Consider the following 21735-nt stretch of genomic DNA (forward strand, 5'->3'; position numbering starts at 1 on the left):
TCCAGGATGGGGGGCGGTGACAGGTCATCATACCTTTCAGGGAAGATGGACAAATCAGGAAAGTCACCTGCCCATAAACCTCCTCATGCTTCGTGCAGTATACAAAGCGCTTATCCTGGCACAGGGCTTACTCCAAGGCTGGCCGGTCCAGATCCAATCTGACAACGCAACCATTGTAGCTTATCTCAATAATCAGAGAGGCACGGGGAGTCAGGCAGCCATGAGGGAAGTGACAAACATTCTGATCTGGGCAGAATGTCATCTTCCAGCTATCTCTGAAATATTCATCCCGGGAGTCCTCAACTGGAAAGTAGACTTCATAAGTCATACGGGCATACACACTTCAAAGAGTGGGCTCTCCACCTGGGTTTTTTTTCAAATCCTGGTGAACAAATTAACAATTGGGGCCTACCAGATGAAGACCTCATAACCAGAGATCCCTCAGCTGCCTTCATGGACGCGCAGGCAGTGAGGTGGGACTTCAAGCTGGTGTACCTATTTTCTATGATTTCCCTCCTCCCAAGGGGCCTCAGGAAATTCAAGCAGGAAGGTGGCACAGTAATACTAGTAGCTCCTGCTTGGCCCAGGCGCCATTGGTTCACCGGCATATGGAATCTATCCATAGACACTGTTTCCTCTTCCTCTATGGCCGGATCTCTTAGCGCGCAGGGTCCCTGCCTGCATCCGGACTTACCTCGTCTGTCATGACAGCATGGCTCTCGAGTCTTCCATCTTAAGACCCTAAGGTTTTTAGGGTTTCCCGGGTACTTGCTTTTCTCCAGGCTGGGTTAGACCTCTGTCTCCGCCTAACCACCTTGAGAGTACAGGTTTCTGCACTTTGTTTAGTTCCAACGAAGGATCGCCCGGATGTTACAATAATTTTTCATTGTGTTCTCCGAGTTCAGCCAACCTTTGTCCCACCGGTGGCACCATGGGATTTGTCTTTGTTCTCAAAAGGCTACACGCTCCCCCATTTGAACCTCTGGACTCAGAAGTGGTTGACAGTGAAGACACTTTTTTTTTTTTTTGTTCTCGCTATCTACTCTGCACGGAGAGTCTCTGATTTGGCAGCTCTCTCTTGTCGCTCCCCCTTTTTGCTTTTTCACCAGGATAGAGCTGTTCTCCAAACATGGGCGGGTTACCTTCCTTAGGCAGTGTCCAGTTTTCATGTGAATGAAGAGATTGTGGTTCCAGCTTTCCAGTCTTCAGACCTTTCTGTAGGTGAAGCCTCCCTGGATATGGTTCGTGCTCTCCGTATCTATGTGGATCATACAAACTCTTTTAGAAAATCGGATGCTCTTTTTATGTTGTATGGTTTGCACAAACGAGGCTGGCCAGCTAACAAACAAACTCTGGCTCGATGGTTGCGTATGACTATCTCTCGCGCTTTCACGCAGGCTGATCTCCCTGTTCCAAACACGGCTACAGCACATTCTATCAGTGATTGCGCTGAGCAAAAAAAAAATGTGGGTCACAGGGACCCCTCACTAAAAAGAAATGGGGTCCTACTTCACAGTTTCTGGGTCCCATCACAATTTATGCTTTTGAGCACCCATATGCTTCCAAGCATCACATCAGGCCACTCCTCATTGCTTACACATATACTGCTTCTAAAAACAGCTTGAGGCTGGTTGGGGTAGTTGGGGTAGTGCTGGTGGTTGAGGCAGGGATCAGTTGGGGTCAAGGGGGGTGCAGGCAGTGCTAGGGAAGGGCTAAGGGCAGGCATTACTGTGCTTGGCGGTAGGGAGGGGGTGGGTAAAGGCAGCTAGCAGTTTGGGCAATACATATATAGTAAAATGGAGTGCAATTTGTGCTGGCGCCCCCAGATGTGCGGCCTATACATTTTCACGTTGGTTCCCTGTCACCAGAAATACACAATGATAAAAATTAAAAGGGAGAAAACGTTCTTTGGGGCTTCTGTCCCACACAGAATTTAAAAATTATTTATTGAAAAAAAAAAAAAACTTCCCTTATGGATTGTATCATCCAAAAGGTCTCATTCACATGGATAAGTCCATTTTTTCTTATTTAGTTTGTTGTATTTATCTGCAGTGACCACAGTTTTACCCAAAAGAAAAGAAAAAATTTTGTGCTTTATTTACAGTTCCTCTATCTTTAATTCTTTACATTTAATTAAACAGTCGGATTCCCCTGGTCCGCACCAGTTCCAAACATATACAGATTCATAAAAAAATCTCATATATTTAAATTGATGACATTCATAAAATAAATGAAGCAGTAACGCTTGTAGCATCCAGAGTAGAGATAATTGTGTGGAACCGTACGCTCAAATGTAGGAATGCCGGAATCTCCCTTCCTACCATATTTTATTGCACTTCTTCGCTCCTTTTACAGAAGCGATCACTGTACGGTTCCGCATAATTATCTGTACACTAAATGCTGCAAGTGTTACTGCATTATTTGTTTTATGTATGTCATTTTTACATATGAGAATTTTTATGAATAATACCTTTTGTATGTTTGGAATGTTCTGCACCATATATATTTTTTCTTCTCTTCTGGGTAAAAATCTTGTGGAGATTCATTTGTTGGATCATATCTGGAAAAAAATAACACTGGAGAGGTCACTGCAGATAAATACATCAAACTTGGAGTAAGAAAAAGTGGACTTTTCCATGTGAAATAGATTTTTCAGCAGTTTGGGCAATGCTTGAGTCAGGCAGCAGTTAGGGTAAAGGGGGTAAGGACAGGCTTTACTGTGGAGCAGGACTAGGTGTAGGGAAAGGATAAGGGCAGGCAGCAGTTGGGACAGGGAGGGGGTAGATAGCAGTTGGGACAGTACTGGGGGAAAGAGAAGGTTAGGGGCTGGCAGTACTGGAGATACGGAGGGGTAAGGGAGATTAGCAGATTTCTTATTTAGCAGCTTCCTCCACCTCCGTTGGGCTGTTTTGCAGCACTTTGAACAGTTCCAGATCCACATTACAATGAAGTAGGTCCCCAGTTATTATCCTCAGTTTGTATAATCGTTGGCAGCAGGTACTGCACCCCCCTCCCCGTTTCCATGTAGGCCTGCCAAGAGCCACACCGGGTCCGGGTAAAAGGGGGCGTGGCCTAATTGCGGATTCCGTGGTCATGCCCCCTTAGGTAAAAAAAAAAAAAGTTTTGCTGGGGAGTGGGCGCTGTGAGCCCCTTAGCCCGGCGCATAGTCAGTGGGGGGTACGTTCAGCTTGATCACTCCCCCCACAGCTTGATCACTCTGCGAGCAGTCTCCCAGTGCAGCCCAACACACAGGAGCGTGTGCTGGGCTGCTGTGATGTAAGAGGGGGGGAGCGGTGCCAGACCCGGGCCCCTCCAGCAAGTTTGAGCCTGGGTAATTAGTAATCCGCTCCCCCCACCCTCATGGCGCCCCTGTTTCCATGAGGATTGTTAGCAGCAGCTACTTCTCTTGTTAGCAGACGCCAGCCCTACATAACTTACTTTAATATTCCACCAGCTCAGTGGCTGCTTGAGGTCCAGCTGCACAGGCTCCTCGTAGCTGTACATACACTGTGCTTCCTCCATGCCGCTGGAGTCGCCTTCACTCCACTGGGTACATTAAAAAACCGCCATTTCCACATGAATATTGGGGGGAAAAGAGCTTAATAAATAGCCCCATAATGTTTTATGCCGGTAACAGGCCTTTTAAGTATTCTTCAAAATTGCAATCTGTATATGCGACTAATATTTGGCCCTGGTTCCTAACGTTCAGAGATGTTTCGAGCCTTCATGACCAATATGTTTGTAGAAGAGACTTCCATAAATGAGGGTTAATGTATTGCCCAGTCACTATGATCCTATATAGCTAAAAGGCAGAGCTACCAAACAGTTTTCTCATAATTATGGCTTACCGGCTCCACCTGTCTGACTGCTCCTGATCCTCCACATTCTATTCAAATCACCTTAAACACGCACAGCCGGGCTAGCTGTAGTTTACATCACAGATACAGTCATTCTACTGAAATCAGCTTAACACAGGGAACAGTGTCAGCGTCGTCTTGGACCATCATCTACTTGGGCTTTGCAGGTAAAGGTCCTTCTCCATTTTGTACCATCCAAAAAAGATTCTGCTCCCTTTAAGTGACTTATTATTCAAACATAGGTTTGCTGATGCTGCATTTGAATTTGGCTCTTTAACTGTGTGCAGCCCCATATACATGTTACATTCTAGTGCACATGCTACCAGGGATATTTCTATTGTTCTCTGGTACATTACACATTTATAGCTTTAGATTCAGTTTGGATTGTGTTTTGTGGGTCTGTTTTCGCTGTTATATAATGTTGGAACTCCCAACTGTATTGTGCTTTTTTTTTCCACACAAATATTCTTGCTGAGTATACTTAGGTTACTAATACTTGAATTGTTCAGAACCTTTTGCCTGATAGAGATAATTGAGTTTTTGAGTACATTGCTGCAGTTTCCTCCTCTAAAATCCATCTGCTTGAATGAGGACTGCAGTGGCTCTTGTTTGTGTAACTTTTTCTTGTAGCACATTTCTGAAGATGGGTTCATGCATACAGCTTATTACTTACTTGTTTTGGTGTCTTAAACAGCTACAGTCTCTGACCTGTCCCTAGTCTTTATTGGAGGAAGATTCAGTCATTAACTCACAGAGATCTTGGGAAACCTGTTTTGCATGGCATACACGTGCAAGATAGTGATACAACTGTTTCCGTCTATAACCCACTGAGTACTGAGGAAAACCTTGTTGTTTAGCACAGAGGCAGTGAGAGGGTTAAGTTGCAGATTGCTTCAGGTGTGTGTGTGTGTGTGTGTTCCCAGTAATTTGTAGCAGAGTCAGAACTGCAATATAAATCAGGCAGGGTTGCTTTATGTTCCTAGATGTGAGTGAAAGTGTGTTTTTATTTTTCAAAGGAAGGCGAAGGCAGTGCTTAAAGTGGTCTTGGAGAGGTGGCGGAACTCCTCTCTCCCGCCGCCTACTCCCCACCACCCCGCCACGCTAGTCTGACAGGAATAAACAATGAAATCTCTCTCTCTTCTCCCCCCTGCCAAGAAGCTTTGGGGGCTATGACCGTGGGAAATACATTTTTAGATGTTTTTTTTATTATTTATTTTTTATTTATTTTTTTAGCACTCCTGCCATCAGAGAGACTACAATGGTAGATCACTTAGGCTGCATGCACACACGACGATTTTGTTACCAACAATTTTATGAACGATTTTCTGTCAGATTATCTGTCAGATTTTTTAAAGTGTAATGAACGATTTTTTTGAACTACAAACGATTTTTGCATATTCCCTTAATGAAAATCATTAAGTTGTCAAGTCTGACTAAACTACAAACGTGAACGCGCATGAACGATTATTGTTCATCGTTTGACTCAGAAAGTGAACGATTTTTTCAAGCGATTATCGTTAAACAATCATTTAACGATAATCGTTCAAAAAAATCGTGTGTATGCAGCTTTAAAAAAAGAATTTTTTTTTTCTATGTCATCAGTGTTATTTTTCTGCCATGCCTCTGACATTTTTATGGGGTCCCCACAAACTCTGTCAATGTTTTTTTGCAACCCCTATGTATTGCCTTCTTTACCTATATGCTGGTTTCTCTGAAGAAATTGAGCCTTCCTAGGCAGACAGAGTGGCTTTCTGTCTGTGAGACTTCTGTGCAGGGACTTGGTGGAGGCGGAACTAGTTCCACCTACCATTAGAGGTGACGGAACTCAGTTCCACCCCGTTCCTGCCCACTTTAACCCCTGGGTAAAGGCCCCCATACATCAGCAATCTAAAAACCACAATTGAACCATTTGAAGATTTATTGTCCGATCTTAGGATTTCCCAATCTAGCAATCTGCGCCCATACATTACAGATCGTTTTCAGTGATTTGCAGATCGATTGCAGCAAACACAAATTTGCCACTCTTGAAAGGCTCATCATTTTACTGGTAACTGTCTGCAAATCTGCTGATCATGTCCATACACTAGCAATCTACAGCTCCAATCCATCTGTGAAATCCAACATGTTGGACAATCTGATTTAACAATTCCATTCACTTTTTGGTTGCAATCTGCGATCTGTGAAGCCCATACATTGCATGTTTTTATACACAATCGATTTGCAAATTGCAGAATTGCCACAATCGATTGCTGATGTATAGGGGCCTTAAGACTGTCGGCATGATTTAACTTCTATTAAGCAATTGTTTGCTTTGAGGGCTCATGCACACATATATGTTCCATAAATGGTTGAAAACATCAGAAAATGAACAGGCTATAGGCTTATTGATTTAAATTCTTTAACTTTTAATTCAGTGTGACAACAAAATATTGATACATGAAAACTTATTTAAAAGAAAAAAACAAGTAGTTCAGCTATAGATGTTATGGACTCTAGTAAGCACATTGCTCTGTTTGAAATTGAGACCTTAGCATCTGTTCTGATTTTCTGCCAGACTTCACCAATGGGTAAGTTTTTTAAATATCTCTCCCTTCCCGTGTTTCCTTTTCTGTGCGCTTTATATGTTTTACCAGCATAATGCTTTGTGGTGGCAGTATGCATCAACATCTGAGGCTAAGGGGCCTATGTATGAAAGCTGGGAGAGAGATAACATTGTAAGAGATAAAGCTCTAACCAATCAACTTCCAATTTATTTTTTGCAGGCTGTTTTTAAAAATGATAGGAGCTGATTGGTTGGTAATTTATTTGTTCCAATTTTAGCGCTCTCCCAGCTTTTATACATAGGCTCCTAGTGTTCCTTCTAGCTCCGGCGGGAGGCAGGGCGCCGGAACTAGAGAGGGCATGCGCGCGACCGAGAAGGGGGCGTGGTCATCGGAAAAGGGGGCGTGTCTATAAGACGCGTCCCCTTTTCGTCACTCTTGGGGGCGTGCCCGGCACTTACGGACACGCCGGGCAGCCCCCAAGCCCTGCAGACAGGGAGAATAGATGCCGGGCGCATGCACCCGGCGTCTATTCTCCGGCGGTGACCGGGTCACCGCATGTTTCTCCACCCGCGGGACACTGCGTCCCGCGGGTGAGACCGGCTCCCGCAGGCTGTGAGGGCAGGGCGCTTTTTGCCCTCCTCCTGGAGGGCAGGGTGCTTTTTGCCCTCCAGAAGGAGGGCAGGGCGCCGCGCCCCGCTAAAACAGCCTAGGGGGAACGCTAGGCTCCTAGATTGCAATGCATTCTAAAATTTTGAATGTATGTTTGCATATGTTGTTTACCGTGTGTTAGTACCTGGCTGAACAGCCCACGTACTGGCAAGGGCGTATGCTCACACTTTTCAGGATTCTGTGTGTCACAGAAATGTCTGCCCTAATTAACAGCTAATTTACATAATTCCTAAAGATGGGCATCCACTATACAATTTTCAGTCAGATATCTGTCCAATCTGGCTGGTTGGAATGAAAACCTGGTAATGTATGGGAGCAAATGACAGTCGATCATATGGTTTTAAACACTGGAAAACGGACAAAAAAAAATTATTCAAATTGGTTAAATTTGTGTGTTTTAACCAATTTGTCTGAACAACCATTTTTGGCTATTTGCCAGTGTTTGTGAGCAAATGGACGATTGTCATTTGCTCCCATACATTACCAGGTTTTCATTCCAACCAGCCAGATTGGACAGATATCTGACAGACAAATGTATAGTGGAGGCCCAACTTAAGGCATATACAACCGAGAGGGACACAGTATTATAGATGAGGCTACTCAAAAAGTAATTTGTGTTAATAACTATACGCTTCTATTAAACCTGCACAGGTTAAGGGGCCTATGTATTCATAATCGTGGTACTGCCTAACTTGCCGTGAATATTTTAATTATTTATGAAAATAGCCCCGGCTATGTACTGCCGAGAACTTGCAGGGATAGCTGTTGCGATAACCACTGTCCCCGCAAGTTATATCCATGGCATTTCGGAGAAGTCTTCTGCACAGTGCCAGCTTCCGGGACTGGCCGGGGGCTGGAGAGGGAGAGATCGAAAGATCTCTCTCCTGCCCTGGAGCGCCCATAGGAAACTGTAGTTTACACCATCTGAAGATGGTGTAAACTACAGGTGCTAATTTTAATACATAGGGGTGAGATCGTAGTCCCCATTGATAATAATGGGGACTGCGATCTGAAGTGCTAATTAGCACTTTGCAGGAGATTTCTGTGAAATTGCCTGCAATGTGCCATTAGTACATAGGACCTGATACATAAAATTATGCAGAAATTGCATAATTTTAGGTAAAAGAATGCTTGATCCATAGGCAAGAATAAATAAACAGCTGTACTAATTATCTACCTTGGCAATCTGCAGCCTCTGTAATGGGGTAATTACCAATCCTCAAAAGAGAACCAAATAGATATAGGAAATGGAGGCGCTGATTGTCAATACAAATTTATTTAAAACACAATTTTTAGATTGCAGCTATTAAAATATCATTGCCGGCCGGCACAAATCAGATCATATAATCCACATAAAATTACAACCTTTATACGGTTACATAGATAATACACTTTTTTTATTTTGAGTATAACACTAACAGGGGTATTCAATATGGGTGCGATAACATCGTTTTTGCGTTAATTTCGGAGGTATGACGTCATTATCGCAGGTTTTAGTTTTACACCGTATTCAATTTCAAAGACTTATCGCAGTTTTGAAAAGTCTTTGATAAAAAACGGGCATAAGTTTTCACCATTGAATAGGTGTCGAAAAAAAGTGCAGAATTGGGGTTTAGGGGTGCAGGCTTAAAAAAAAAATAACCTGCATCCCTGAGACTGACATTTAAAAAAGAACTGTCAAAAAAAGTAAAAAAAAAAAAAATAGGGACACCCCAAAAAATTTATTTAAAAATTGGGGTGAAAAAAAAAAATGGGAAAAAATTGTTTAACGATAGGGAAATAGGTTTAGGGCTATTCTGCAAGTATGCGGCAAATGTTTTCTAGAATAGAATTATAGCGGCAGGTGCACAAATGCAGAATTTTTAAAAACTTAGTTTAACGACATAAAAATATGCTAGTACCCATTTTCATGTACCCCAAATTTGATGGGACCACTTAAAAAAATGAAAAAAATAACTTAAGTGCTCTTCTGCATCACTTCTTCAATGTCGGAACAAAAACACCTGCTGCGGCTATTTAAATCCCCGACTTTCAAATAAAGGCTAAACCGGGGGTACCCATAGTGATCCCCCATGTTTTTACTACTTTAGGGGGGTCTTACAATTTTTTAAAGGAAAAATTCGTAACTTTACGCAAATCCAACTTCGGAGTTTCCCGTTTCTGTTAATTTTATATTGAATACGGGTATAAGCGGGAGCGCGCCTGATAGTTTAACGCAGGTAAAAACTCAGATTTGAAACGTTAACTTCGACAGTGAGGTTAACGTTTCATATTGAATACCCCTCTAAGCCTCAATATATCATTTCATTAATCTCTGCTCATAGAACAGTTTAACAACACTATTAAAAACCTGAAATCACTCATCAAACAGGTTCAGCTATATATATGGCACTGGTGTTTTTTAGAACCGTATAATACAACTATATTGCTGACTATCACTTAGAAAATAGGCAGTTTAATCTCTACTTGGTATACGTTTTCATCAAGGCCCCTAAGGGGGGTATTTATCAAAGCTGGGAGAGAGAGAAAATTGTGAGAGAGAAAGTACCAACCAATCCTCATCCAATTTACATTTTGGAGGCTGTGTTTATAAAATTATAGGAACTGATTGGTTGGTAATTATTTTTTACAATTTTATCTCTCTCCCAGCTTTGATAAATACCCCCTTAATCTGCACAGAGTATAAAGCTGTCGATGTTCTCAGTGACAAGGACACCTACATTTTAACAAAGCAAGTCTCATTACATTTAAGAGATAAAACATGACCAAACATTTAAAATAATTTTCTTTAATGAAAGACTTCTATGTTCAGTATTCAAATTTATATAACAATAGATATCATTGATTCAAAAACGCAGTTCTAATTTTATTATCTATGTATTATTAAATCAGAAATTGAAAATACAGTTAAAGATGATTTCCACTTTATAGTGTTATTTTTTAAACATTCTGCTTTCCACACTTTCCGAAATATGGAAAGTGTGGGATACAGGTATGGGGTACTGCAATGTCTGAGCACTTACCATTAGTGTGGACCTCTGCTCGTCTCTTGATTGGAAGAACTCCATAAGCATTTAAAAGTGGAGCCATCTTTCACTTCTAGGGCTCTATTTATTAACATTATGTTTACAGGTTGAGTCTCCCTTATCCAAATATTCCGAAATAAAGATTTTTTTTGTATATTTTTATAGCATGACTGAGATGGTGAAACCTTTTGCTTTGTGATGGTTCAATGTACACAAACTTTGTTTAAGGCACTACATTGGTAAAAAAAAATGTATAAAATGACCTTCAGGCTGCGTGTATCACATACATTTACTAAAGGGAAATTAGAGTAGAATTCTTAAAATTCTGCTCCAAACCTTAATTATCACATATTTTTAGTAAACAGATAGCATTTCCCATTGCAAGTATGGGAAATGCTATCTGAACAGATTTACTAAAGACAAATTGTGAAAAAATACAGGGAGAAGCCCTTCGATAATAACGCTACCTGGAGATGGCGTTATCCAGGGTTTCCCCGACTCCTGCTCTGCTGTAACAGGTAGAGAGCAGCCGGGAGCTGGCCCCTGTGATTAATTGTGTGCTCTAATGAAGGAATTATTTTTTTATTTTTTTTTGCCTGTGCAAAATGTAATCTAATATTGATTTATATTAATTCCAGGGAGCACCACCAACTAATTTATTTATTCTAAAAGGATAACAATCCAGATAAGTTGTATTTAACTGTTGGTACAAATAATATTCATGGTTACCAAACACAGTAAATCCTGTGCAGGAATCCATCCCAGAACCCCCTTCCCTTTGATCATACAGTGGTCTAAATAGACCACAAGCTGATAACTGCAAAAAAATAAACTTACCTGATTCCAGGGTGATCGGTGCTCTGGTGATGTCCTCTGGGGCTCCTGCACTGTGACCCTGGTCAACTTCTGCATAGAACAGCTGACCTGGATATCACCATGTAGGGTGGGAGACCAGCTGACTGGAGCCCCAGAGGACATCACCGGAACATCTAACGATACCGGATCAGAACCTCTATACACTCCTTCCTATACCTTCTAATATCCTGCCTATACCTTCTAAAGATGATGCTAATTTGCGTACGCAGTCATACAGTAAATAAAGACTTAAGACCTGGAATCTGTGGTTCCAAAGCACAAGTATTATTCAAGTAAAAGTACAGTCAGTTACACGCTATTGATCCAGACACAATTCGGCGCAAAGGAATTATACAGACAGTATACATACGCAGCGCTTCCGAACCAGATATTAGGCATCAGCAAGAAACCCCTTGTCTATCAGCATTCAGCACGAAGACTAAAGACCCAGTGTTGGAGCACACATATTTATACCCCCCAGGAATAGACAACACAATAGGGAAGTTTGTTGCTGATGCTATTGGTTCCCAAGGGGGATCCATCTGTTACAGAGCATTTAACAGGCTGATTCAAATAGACACAACAAAGCCTCCAACAACTGAGGGTCCCTAGATTCCCGCCACATGCAACATCCTAACAGTTATTCATATCATATACATTTTGTTGCTTGAAGTCTCTGCAGTCCATGAGTTGAGAATGCATGATGCGATCTCCCCACCGATAACACCGGAATACTGTGGAAAGAGTAAGCATCAGTACAAAACCAAACATGGCTTATCATGTATAAAACCTTAGTTACCAAACAATCTTTATTTCATAGCATTTATACTAAATGAGCAAACTTAAATCTTATACCTTAAAGCTTATGAAACCTTGTATGTGAATATGTAATGTGTGAGTATGTGGGGTTTGATATAAAGATGCTAGTTAACTTGGTGCAGATGCGTGTGCATTTAGCTACTAAACGGTGTCTTATCTTACGCATTCGCTAATATGCGACTAGTTAACAGCGCAATTATGCGTATTGCTGTGTATATGAGAAATGATGAAAGATGCAATTGCATGATGCTAATAGTAATCTCGCCATATGTACTTAATTGTGAGTTTATCTAAAATGGCGCTTGGGCGGCCATTCGCAAAATGACGTCTTGCGATTTCATTTCCAAGATGGCGTCTTGCGGCCAGTCGCAAGATGGCGTCGCCGCGAATCAATTTTAAACTGATCTTGTCTCAGCCAATTTTCCAGCTTCGACAGTCCACCCTTTGATAGCAAACAACATGCTATCACAATCTAATCTTTGAATTTAATTTAGGCTTACATTAACATATTTAGTGTTGTTGTGGGATGGCACAAGGTGGTTCTTAATCCATCAATAATGTGTCTCTGGGTGGGGACATAAAACTACTATTATACGCACACCGCGGATCTTGGAAGATCATGTGAAAGGTGTGGGAATGCACCAGTCTTATAAAGGCAGTCTTGGAGGGGAATTGAGACTTTACATTATCTGAGGTGTTCTAAAAATAACATTTCAATAATACATTCTATGCATGTCCAAATATAATACATTAAATGATGGTATTTCCTAGTTCAGGGTTGTAATGCAGTTCTATATTTACCTCAGTATTCATATTGTCATTACTGACCACCATCATAGTTTCGTTCTTGCGTTTTACTTTATTTTTATATTTTCCACACTTCAACACAATAGGAACACACCGGACGCATATGCCAATTATTATGATGACGATTAGTATAAGGATCAAGAATTTGCCTATGCTAGCGATCACTTCCTGGCCCAATTCCCCTAGACCTGAGAACCATTTTACTGGGTTCAGCCAAGAAACCCATCCTTCTATCTTTTCCCCTACTTCAGCCACTGAAGCATTATGGTTCTTACGAAACTCCCATTTTAGCTGCAGAATTTCACCCATCTTTCAGTCTATCACCTCCTTGGGGTTGCTGGTATCATTGGTGACATAGGTGCAACATTTTACTCCGAACTGGGTGGCTAACGTTACGCAATACCCTCCAGTAACAGCAGTTAAATAATTCAACACTAGCCTGTGTTGCACCAGTTCTTTCTTGTACGCTTGCAATTCTCTCCCTGTATACCTGAATGTGTCATCGTACATCTCGGTGATATTATCTATCAATTTAGCAAGTTCCTGAATATACCTATTTAATGTACCCGAGCAATCCTGGTGGGATCCAAGGCGACAAAAACTTGAAAGCCAGTTGTCTCACTGATTAACTGAGTGACTTTATGCACGTCACCAGGTATCATATTTCTTTTGCCTCTGTGTTCATATTGTGTGTGAAGATATGGTGACGGTGTGTTTTTATGTATACCCAGCATTTCAACATGTGTGAGGGTCATAACTTCTGGGACTACTCTTCCCAGGTAACACAAACCTTCGGAACTCGTGGAGAGCCATTTATACGCTTTTCTTCCACATATGAAATATACATTATCAGGGAGAACGTAAGGAATGGTATGCATCATTATATTAAGCACATTTCCCTTGCAAACAATCCTATTTTGGGGTCTTCCATCTGGTACATGCAAGTTTCTGGCTATATTATTTTAGCACAATAACCATTTGTCACCTTACCAATAATTTCTTTGGTGGAACTCAATTTATACCGATACCTAAAATGTTTCCCACCAGACTTAATTGAGTGTAACAAATCATGGTTTATGGACTCATTATCAGCTCTTTGTGAGAAGGTCATCGTCTGATTATTCCCCGTCACTTCCCAACTCCCTGGTTTATTGGGGTTGGTTATGTTTAAACACAAAAGTGATCTATCTACTTGGAATTGATAGAGTTTGAAATGAGGTGTTTTGGATGAGAGGAACTTTCCATCCAATGTTTTCCCTTTCTGTAATTCTAAAATTTCCGTGATATTCAGTGGAAATGGCACCAACCCTACATTATGCTGTCCCTGTGGCACATGTGAACACACCCAGCAATCAGTTTGATTTAACACTTTGCCTACCATGCTATGATAATCCTCTAAAGGATACCCACCCCAGTACGGGCTATATTTTAGGTTGGCACCATTGGATACAGTTCTCATCAACTAGGGACCCACAAAGCTCACAAATACAGGAATCTTCAGACGATAAACCTCCACCCCGTCCCTGAATATCCGGAATGACAGCTCTCTTAACAATAACAGTACTAAGATTGGTCAGACACTCCCCTGATTGGCATTGCTCTCCTCCTGACTTCACTCCATCAGCACTGCCATCAGCTCCCATTTCCTCGATCGGTCTCCCATCACAGAAACTGGATATTCCCGAACCGATCAAGATGGTGAACACTCTAAAAGAGAATATGAAAATGAACACAGCAGGCCCGTCCATTGTCACAACAAGACCTGCAAGTTTCTTTTAGTTCAGGTATCTTACTACAACCTTTTCAATCCTCCCGGAACAAGCTCGCGAGTGACAGGTCCACACTATCAGCCTTGTCTCCGACTTGTTTCTCCACCGGTTGATTGACCTTTTTGCAGTGAGTGGAATGGACCCAGGTATCTCTCTCGGCCACCTTCAAAGATGTAGTACTTGTCAGCAGCACCTGGTACAGACCTTCTCACCGATCAGTCAAACAACCTGAAAGCAAGAAATTTCTGATCATTACATATTCTCCTGGTTCAACATCATGACAGTTAGTTTCAGGCATATCATTGGACAACAATTTCAGTTTCTGCTGCTGCTGCTGCTGCTGCTTTAACTGCTTACTCATTGATATAAGATACTTTACAGTTACCTCGTTGTTGCCCTTCAGGTCTTCCTGTGGACTTATAATCAAATGAGGTTGTCTACCGAACAATATTTCAAATGGGGCTGATTTAGAGGGCGTCTAGGAGTGGTCCTTATGCTATGTAGGACCAAAGGCAACGCTTCTGGCCATCCTAGTCCAGTCTCTGCCATGATTTTACTTAACTTATTTTTAATAGTCCCGTTCAACCTCTCTACCTTGGCACTGGCTTGCGGTCGGTAGGGGGTATGAAGTCGGCTATTAATACCCATCAGCTTACACATATTTTGAAAAACATCACCTGTGAAATGAGTACCCCTGTCACTCTCAATGATTTTTGGGATACCGTACCTGCATACAAATTCCTGAAATATTTTCTTGGCAGTAAACGCAGCAGTATTAGTGGCCGCTGGGTAGGCCTCAACCCAGTTAGAAAATACGTCAGAGCACATTAATACATACTTAAGGTTCCTGCAGGGTGGTAATTGGATGAAATCAATTTGTATCACCTGGAAAGGTCCATCAGTCGGTGGAATGTGGGACGGTTTGGTAGGGATCACTTTCCCTATGTTCTTCCTCAAGCAGGTCAGACAGGACATTGCTATCTTTCCTGCATGTGAAGAAAAACCTGGTGCGCACCAGTATGCTCTCACCAACTTGCACATACCTTGTTTTCCCAGATGAGTCAGACCGTGTGCTGCCTCAGCCAGGCTGGGGTAATATGCCTTGGGGGCTACTGGCTTACCTTGTCCGTCCCTCCAGAGCCCGGAGGACTCTTGCCCACATCCCTTGGACTTCCAAATGGATCTTTCCTGAATTGAACACACATTTTGCATCTCAATTAATTTCAGCATATCTATTGTTTGGAAAGACATAGGGCCTGATTCAGACCCACTCGCGAGCGGCTGTCCGCTCGCAAGTGGGTCGATGGTGTGCACTGCGCATGTGCACGACGGAGGGAGCTCCGTCGTGCACATGCGCGAGACGCGACGAGCTAAGGACTTTCCTTCGCTCGTTGTGTCTGATCAAAGGGGGCGTGCTGTCGATGTTGATTGACAGCACGCCCCTTTGGTGGGTGTGCCGGGGGCGTGCCTCCCAGACGGGGGCGTTCCCAAGGGAACGCCTACCGTCAGAAGCCGGTCCCACTGACATCACTAGTGATGTCAGTGGGAGTGATTTTGGCTCTGATAGAGCCAAAATCACTCCGGGCCTTGCGGTTGAGAAACTCAACCGCAGGCTTTGGCTCGCAGTGGCGATGGTCAAGACCATCGCGACCATCAACCTGCACGCTCGTATATGCTGTGGGTGGTGACCCACAGCTATACGAGCGTCCAGGAGGACGCTCCATAATTATGGAGGTGGGCCCTGATTCAGAGCGAGCGCTCTGGTCAGAGCGTCCGGCTCTGAATCAGGGCCATAATTTTTTCAGTTGGAGAAAACATTTTCAACCCTGCTGCCCATTTTGCAGCTTCATCGGCTCTGTTGTTGCCCAGTGACACCGGATCATCCTCATATGTATGGGCTTTACATTTAATTCCTGCCACCGCTTTGGGCAGTTGGATTGCTTCTAAAAGATGTTTTATGTGTCGGGAATGTGCAACTGGTGTGCCCTTCTGCTGTCATAAAATTTCTCAGACGCCATAGGGCCCCAAAATCGTGCACCACCCCAAATGCGTACCTCGAGTTAGTGTAAATGTTAGCAGATTTGCCTGCTGCCAGTTCACACGCTCTAGTTAGTGCTACTAACTCTACCACCAGCTTCTATGATGTCTGTCATTTACAACAGCATAGCCTGTACATAATTTACCTGTGTCTGTTTGTCTATGACAACTCCCATCCGTATAAAAAGTCACATCCACATTCTCTAAAGGTGTGTCATGTATGTCAGGTCTAGCAGTAAAGGTCTGATTCAGATATGTCATTCAATCGTGCGTATCATTATGTCCGCTGAACTCACCTCCCGCCAGCAACTCCTCTCCTTCCACCCTTTGTACATCATGTTGTGCATATGGTAGATACGTTGCTGGATTCAGCGTGCTGCAACGTTTAACAGTAATGTTTGCGGGTGTGATTAGTGCTAGTTCCCATTTAGTAAACCTAGCCGAAGAGACGTGTCTGGTTTGAGCTGAGTTCAAAAGAGCAGATACAGCATGGGGAGTGTAGACAATCATATCATGACCCAATACTACGTCCTCACTTTTACTCACCAATAGTGCTGTAGCTGCTACACTTCTCAAAAAGGTGGGGAGTGATCTCGCCACAGTGTCCAGTTGGGTACTGTAGTATGCTACGGGCCTACTGGCATCACCATGTTTTTGTGTAAGGACACCTGCAGCACAACCATCGGCTTCCGTACAATACAAATCAAAAGGTTTTTCATAATCAAGTATTCCCAATGCAGGAGCTTTTGTCAGACTGTCCTTAAGATTAAGGAAAGCCTGCTCTGATTCCTCTGTGTGTATGACACGATTGGGCTTTGAGGAAGAGACTAATTCCTGTAAAGGTAAGGCCAAAATAGAAAAACCTGGGATCCACATTCTACAGTATCCACACATTCCCAAGAAGGTACTAATTTGCTGTTGATTCTGCGGCAGTGTCATGTTTTGTATGGCCTGGATTCTATCCGTTGTAAGATGTCGTAACCCCTGGGTTAGGCAGTGTCCCAAATATTTTACTCTGGATTGGCACGGCTGTAGTTTGTCCTTAGCCAGCTTGTGTCCTGTATGCGAGAGATGAAGTAACAAAAGTTTAGTATCATTTAAACATGACATAAACGAGCCAGAACATAGCAATAAATCGTCCACATATTGAATTAGAACAGATCCATTGGCAGGTTGAAAAGATTGTAAACAGTCGTGCAATGCCTGGGAGAAGATACTGGGGCTCTCTATGAAACCTTGGGGTAACCGTGTCCATGTGTATTGTAAACCTCTGTATGTAAATAGATACTGACAGTCAGGGTGGAGAGGCACAGAGAAGAAAGCAGAACAGAGGTCAATGACAGTGAAATGGGTTGCATTTGGTGGGATCTGCATCAGGATGACAGCTGGATTTGGCACTACAGGGAATTGGCTCTCTACTACCTTATTAACACCTCTAAGATCTTGTACCAGCCTATAACCCCTGCCACCAATCTTCTTCACTGGAAAGATGGGACTGTTGGCTACACTAGCTGTACGGACTAAAATTCCCTGTTGCAATAATCGTTTAATTATTGGAAAAACCCCTAATTCTACCTCCTGTTTTAGTTGGTATTGGGGAATTTTTGGAGCTTGCCTACCGCTTTTTAAATATACCATTACGGGGCTTACGTTTGCCATTAATCCAGTGTCCTGTCCATCCTTAGTCCAAAGGGAATCTGGAATTTGGGACAACATTTCATCTACCTGTGATGGATTTTCATTTAAACTTGTAGAGTGATACATTATCCTTTGGGGAGTGTCCAGTATATCCCGCACCTCGTGTGCAACTCTCTGGGATATCTAAAAATACACCATCAGGGGTGCAATATATAACACATCCCATCTTAGATAACAAGTGTCTACCCAGCAGGTTAGTAGGAGCCGCAGTAGTCAGGAGAAAAGAATGCCTGGTATGCAACGGCCCAATAGAACCTCCGTGAACTTTGTTAAAGGATAATGTTCCACTTTACCTGTTACACCCATTGTTGGTACTGTCTCGTTGGTCACCTGTAAATTAACGGGAGATTTTATTACTGACCTGGTCGCCCCTGTGTCTACAAGAAAAGGATATTCAGTACCAGCTACATCAACCATCATGACTGGTTCTTCCCTAGTGCTTCCCGTTAACCTGACTATCTGTAGACTACAGGTATGACCTGACCCCTAGCGTTGGCTACCATTCTCCAATAAAGCATTTACGGCCTCAATTGGAGCTGGTGCCTGCTGAACATTTGCTGTTCTCTGTGCATATCCCTTATGGGGATATCCAGGTCTTCCCTGATTTGGGGTTCCTACTCTTTTTACTGTACAGTGTCTACTTAAGTGTCCTGTTTGTTTACAATTACAACATGTCCGTGGATCGGGTAATATGTGTTGTTGTGAGGTTTGAGCAGGGGGTAAAGGTGGTGGATATGGGTAAGGATAGGGAGGGTAAGGGTATTGTGGGGGATATGAGTATGGGACCTGTGGTTGTGTAGGGTTAGTGGAATAGAGCTGTGTTTGGCGTTGCGTAGTGTTAGTGAGGATATATAATTGTTCAGGTGTAAGTGTGTGTGCAGGTGCGAGTGTGTCTGTTGGCTGTGATGTTACCGTCATTCCCTCCAGAGCTTGGATACTGACAGCCATTAGTTTTTCGCTCTGGGCCTCTCTCTTTTTTGAGATGTTTTTATCATGTTCAATGGCAGATTCTATGAGGGTATCTATTGTGAGTCCCCGCCAGCCAGGCTGTGAGGTCTGAACCCGAGTCTTTAAATTCTCTTTCAGACCGTCCATTAGTACCGTGACTATCATTCCCCTGTGGTGAGTGCTATCTTTAACCACTTAACTGACTAATTCTTTTTCCAAAAACCGCTCCAAAATTGTCGGTTTCTTTTATGATTGAATTAGGTCAAGAACATAATTTTAAACTTATCCATCACTATTTTATTTGAAAATTTTTTTTTTTAAAAACCCAGTATACCATAAAAATAGCACTTTTTATGTTATACTGTAGTGATGGCCATTGACAGCTGTACCATTGATGGTTCAGCCATCGTTAGAAGCCATCAATTGTTTAGCGATTGGGCAAGATCTGTGTAGACCACAATTGTCGATGTTTCCTAAACATCGATTGATGGCTACCATCGATGGTGCAACATTGATGGCCACCAGCAATGGCAAACCACTTGTTTTCAGTCAGACCATCGATGTTTGCAAACCATCGATGGTTGGTTGACATCCCTAAGCAGAGGCTCTGCGATATCTATCGAACATATATATATATATATATATATATATATATATATATATATATGCATATATTTATAGAACATATATATATATGCATATATATATATATGCATATATTTATAGAACATATATATATGCATATATTTATAGAACATATATATATATGCATATATTTATAGAACATATATATATATGCATATATATATATATGCATATATTTATAGAACATATATATGTATATATATATATGCATATATTTATAGAACATATATGTGTGTGTATATATATATATATATATATATAGAGAGAGAGAACATATATGTATATATATAGAGAACATATATGTGTATATATATAGAGAACATATATGTGTATATATATAGAGAACATATATGTATATATACATAGAGAACATATATGTATATATATAGAACATATATGTATATATATATACATATATATAGAACATATATGTATATATATATCTATAGAACATATATGTATGTGTGTGTATGTATATATATATATATATATATATGCATTGCATATATATATATATATATATATATATGCATATTATATATTTTATTATGGCCAGGCCCCTTATATATGTGGACATTATGGGGGAGGAAGAGCAGCTGAGGCTGGAGGGAGTGGCCCAGATACTTAGAACAGCGGCGGCTACCAGAGCCGCCGCTGCTCTCTATACACGGCCAGTGATCACTGTATGATCACTGCCGGAGCCGCAGCGGGAGGGTCTCCCGCTGGCGGCCCGGACCCATAGCACAGCGGCGGCTACCAGAGCCGCCGCTGCTGCTTCTGCTCAGCCAGTGATCACTATGTGATCACTGCTGTGCCGGAGCCACAGCGGGAGGGTGTCCCGCTGGCGGCTCGGCTATTCAGCAGCAGCAGCGGCGGCGGCTTCCAGAGCCGTGCTGCTGCTGCTTGTACACAGTGATCAGTGTGATCACTGTGTGTTCCAGGAGCCGCAGCGGAATGGTGTTCCGCTGGCGGCTCCGATACATAGCAGTGGCGGCTACCAGAGCCGCCGCTGCCTGTGCCGGAGCCACAGCGGGAGGGTGTCCCGCTGGCGGCCCGGCTACTCAGTAGCAGCAGCGGCGGCTACCAGAGCCGCGCTGCTACTGCTTCTACACAGTGATCAGTGTGGTGCGGATGCGTGCGCATTTAGCTACTAAACGGTGTCTTATGCATTCGCTAATATGCGACTAGTTAACAGCGCAATTGTGCATATTGCTGTGTATATGAGAAATTATGAAAGATGCAGTCGCATGGTGCTAATAGTAATCTCGCCATATGTACTTAATTGTGAGTTTATCTAAAATGGCGCTTGGGCGGCCATTCGCAAAATGGCGTCTTGCGATTTCATTTCCAAGATGGCATCTTGTGGCCAGTCGCAAGATGGCGTCGCCGCGATTCAATTTTAAACTGATCTTGTCTCAGCCAATTTTCCAGGTTCGACACATCGATCACTGGAGGTTAGTGTAATGTGAGGGGGTTGATTGCGGTATACTGCGGCGGGCTCATTCACAGCGACAGTCTCCCTGTATGTTTCCCAAAAATTCGCTTTGCGAATTTAGTAAAAAATATCACACTACAACAGCATTTTAAATGCGAATTGTAGTAAATAGAGGAATCGGCATGAAATACCGCCGGCTGAATAGTCGCCGGTTCTCATACCAATGCCGGAAGCCCGAGAGGATGACATCCCGATAGGGGCACGTAAGTACCCTAACCCTACCCTCTTCCCCCCCACCCCCCCCTTTAACCCTCCCTTTGTAGTGCCTAGCCTCCCTGGAGGGTGCCTAACCCTAACCCTCTCCTGGTGGTGCCTAACCCTCCCCCTGGGGGTGCGTAAGCCTAACCTCCCCACGGGGGTGCCTAGCCCTAACTCCCCCTTTGCCTAGCCTAACCCTAAAACTCCCCGTGGGGTGCCTAACCCTAAGTCCCTTGGGGGAGCCTAAACCTAACCTCCCCCCCCCCCCCCGCGCACCGCTGCTACAACCCCACTATCATCGGCTTACCTCGTTCGGGATGTCGCCCGTCAAGATTTTGGCGAGGGGCTAAAGATTGGTGTCGGCTTTTT

General features: G+C 42.8%; 1 protein-coding gene across 6 annotated transcripts in view; it reads left to right on the forward strand.

Moving 5' to 3' along the window:
• Positions 1 to 21735, forward strand: part of OSBPL2 (oxysterol binding protein like 2) — a 214866-nt gene that overhangs the window by 63392 nt on the left and 129739 nt on the right. Inside the window, exon 1 of one of the 6 annotated variants that reach the window (XM_088442723.1) lies at positions 3922 to 4024. The exons of the other annotated variants lie outside the window; for them this stretch is intronic. The gene's annotated coding sequence lies outside the window, so the exon portion shown is untranslated. Of the gene's footprint in view, positions 1 to 3921; positions 4025 to 21735 lie in introns of those variants that run through there. 6 annotated transcript variants of the gene reach the window in all.

This window comes from Taudactylus pleione, unplaced genomic scaffold (genome assembly GCF_031769625.1).
Source record: "Taudactylus pleione unplaced genomic scaffold, aTauple2 ptg000018l, whole genome shotgun sequence".
NCBI lineage: Eukaryota > Metazoa > Chordata > Amphibia > Anura > Myobatrachidae > Taudactylus > Taudactylus pleione.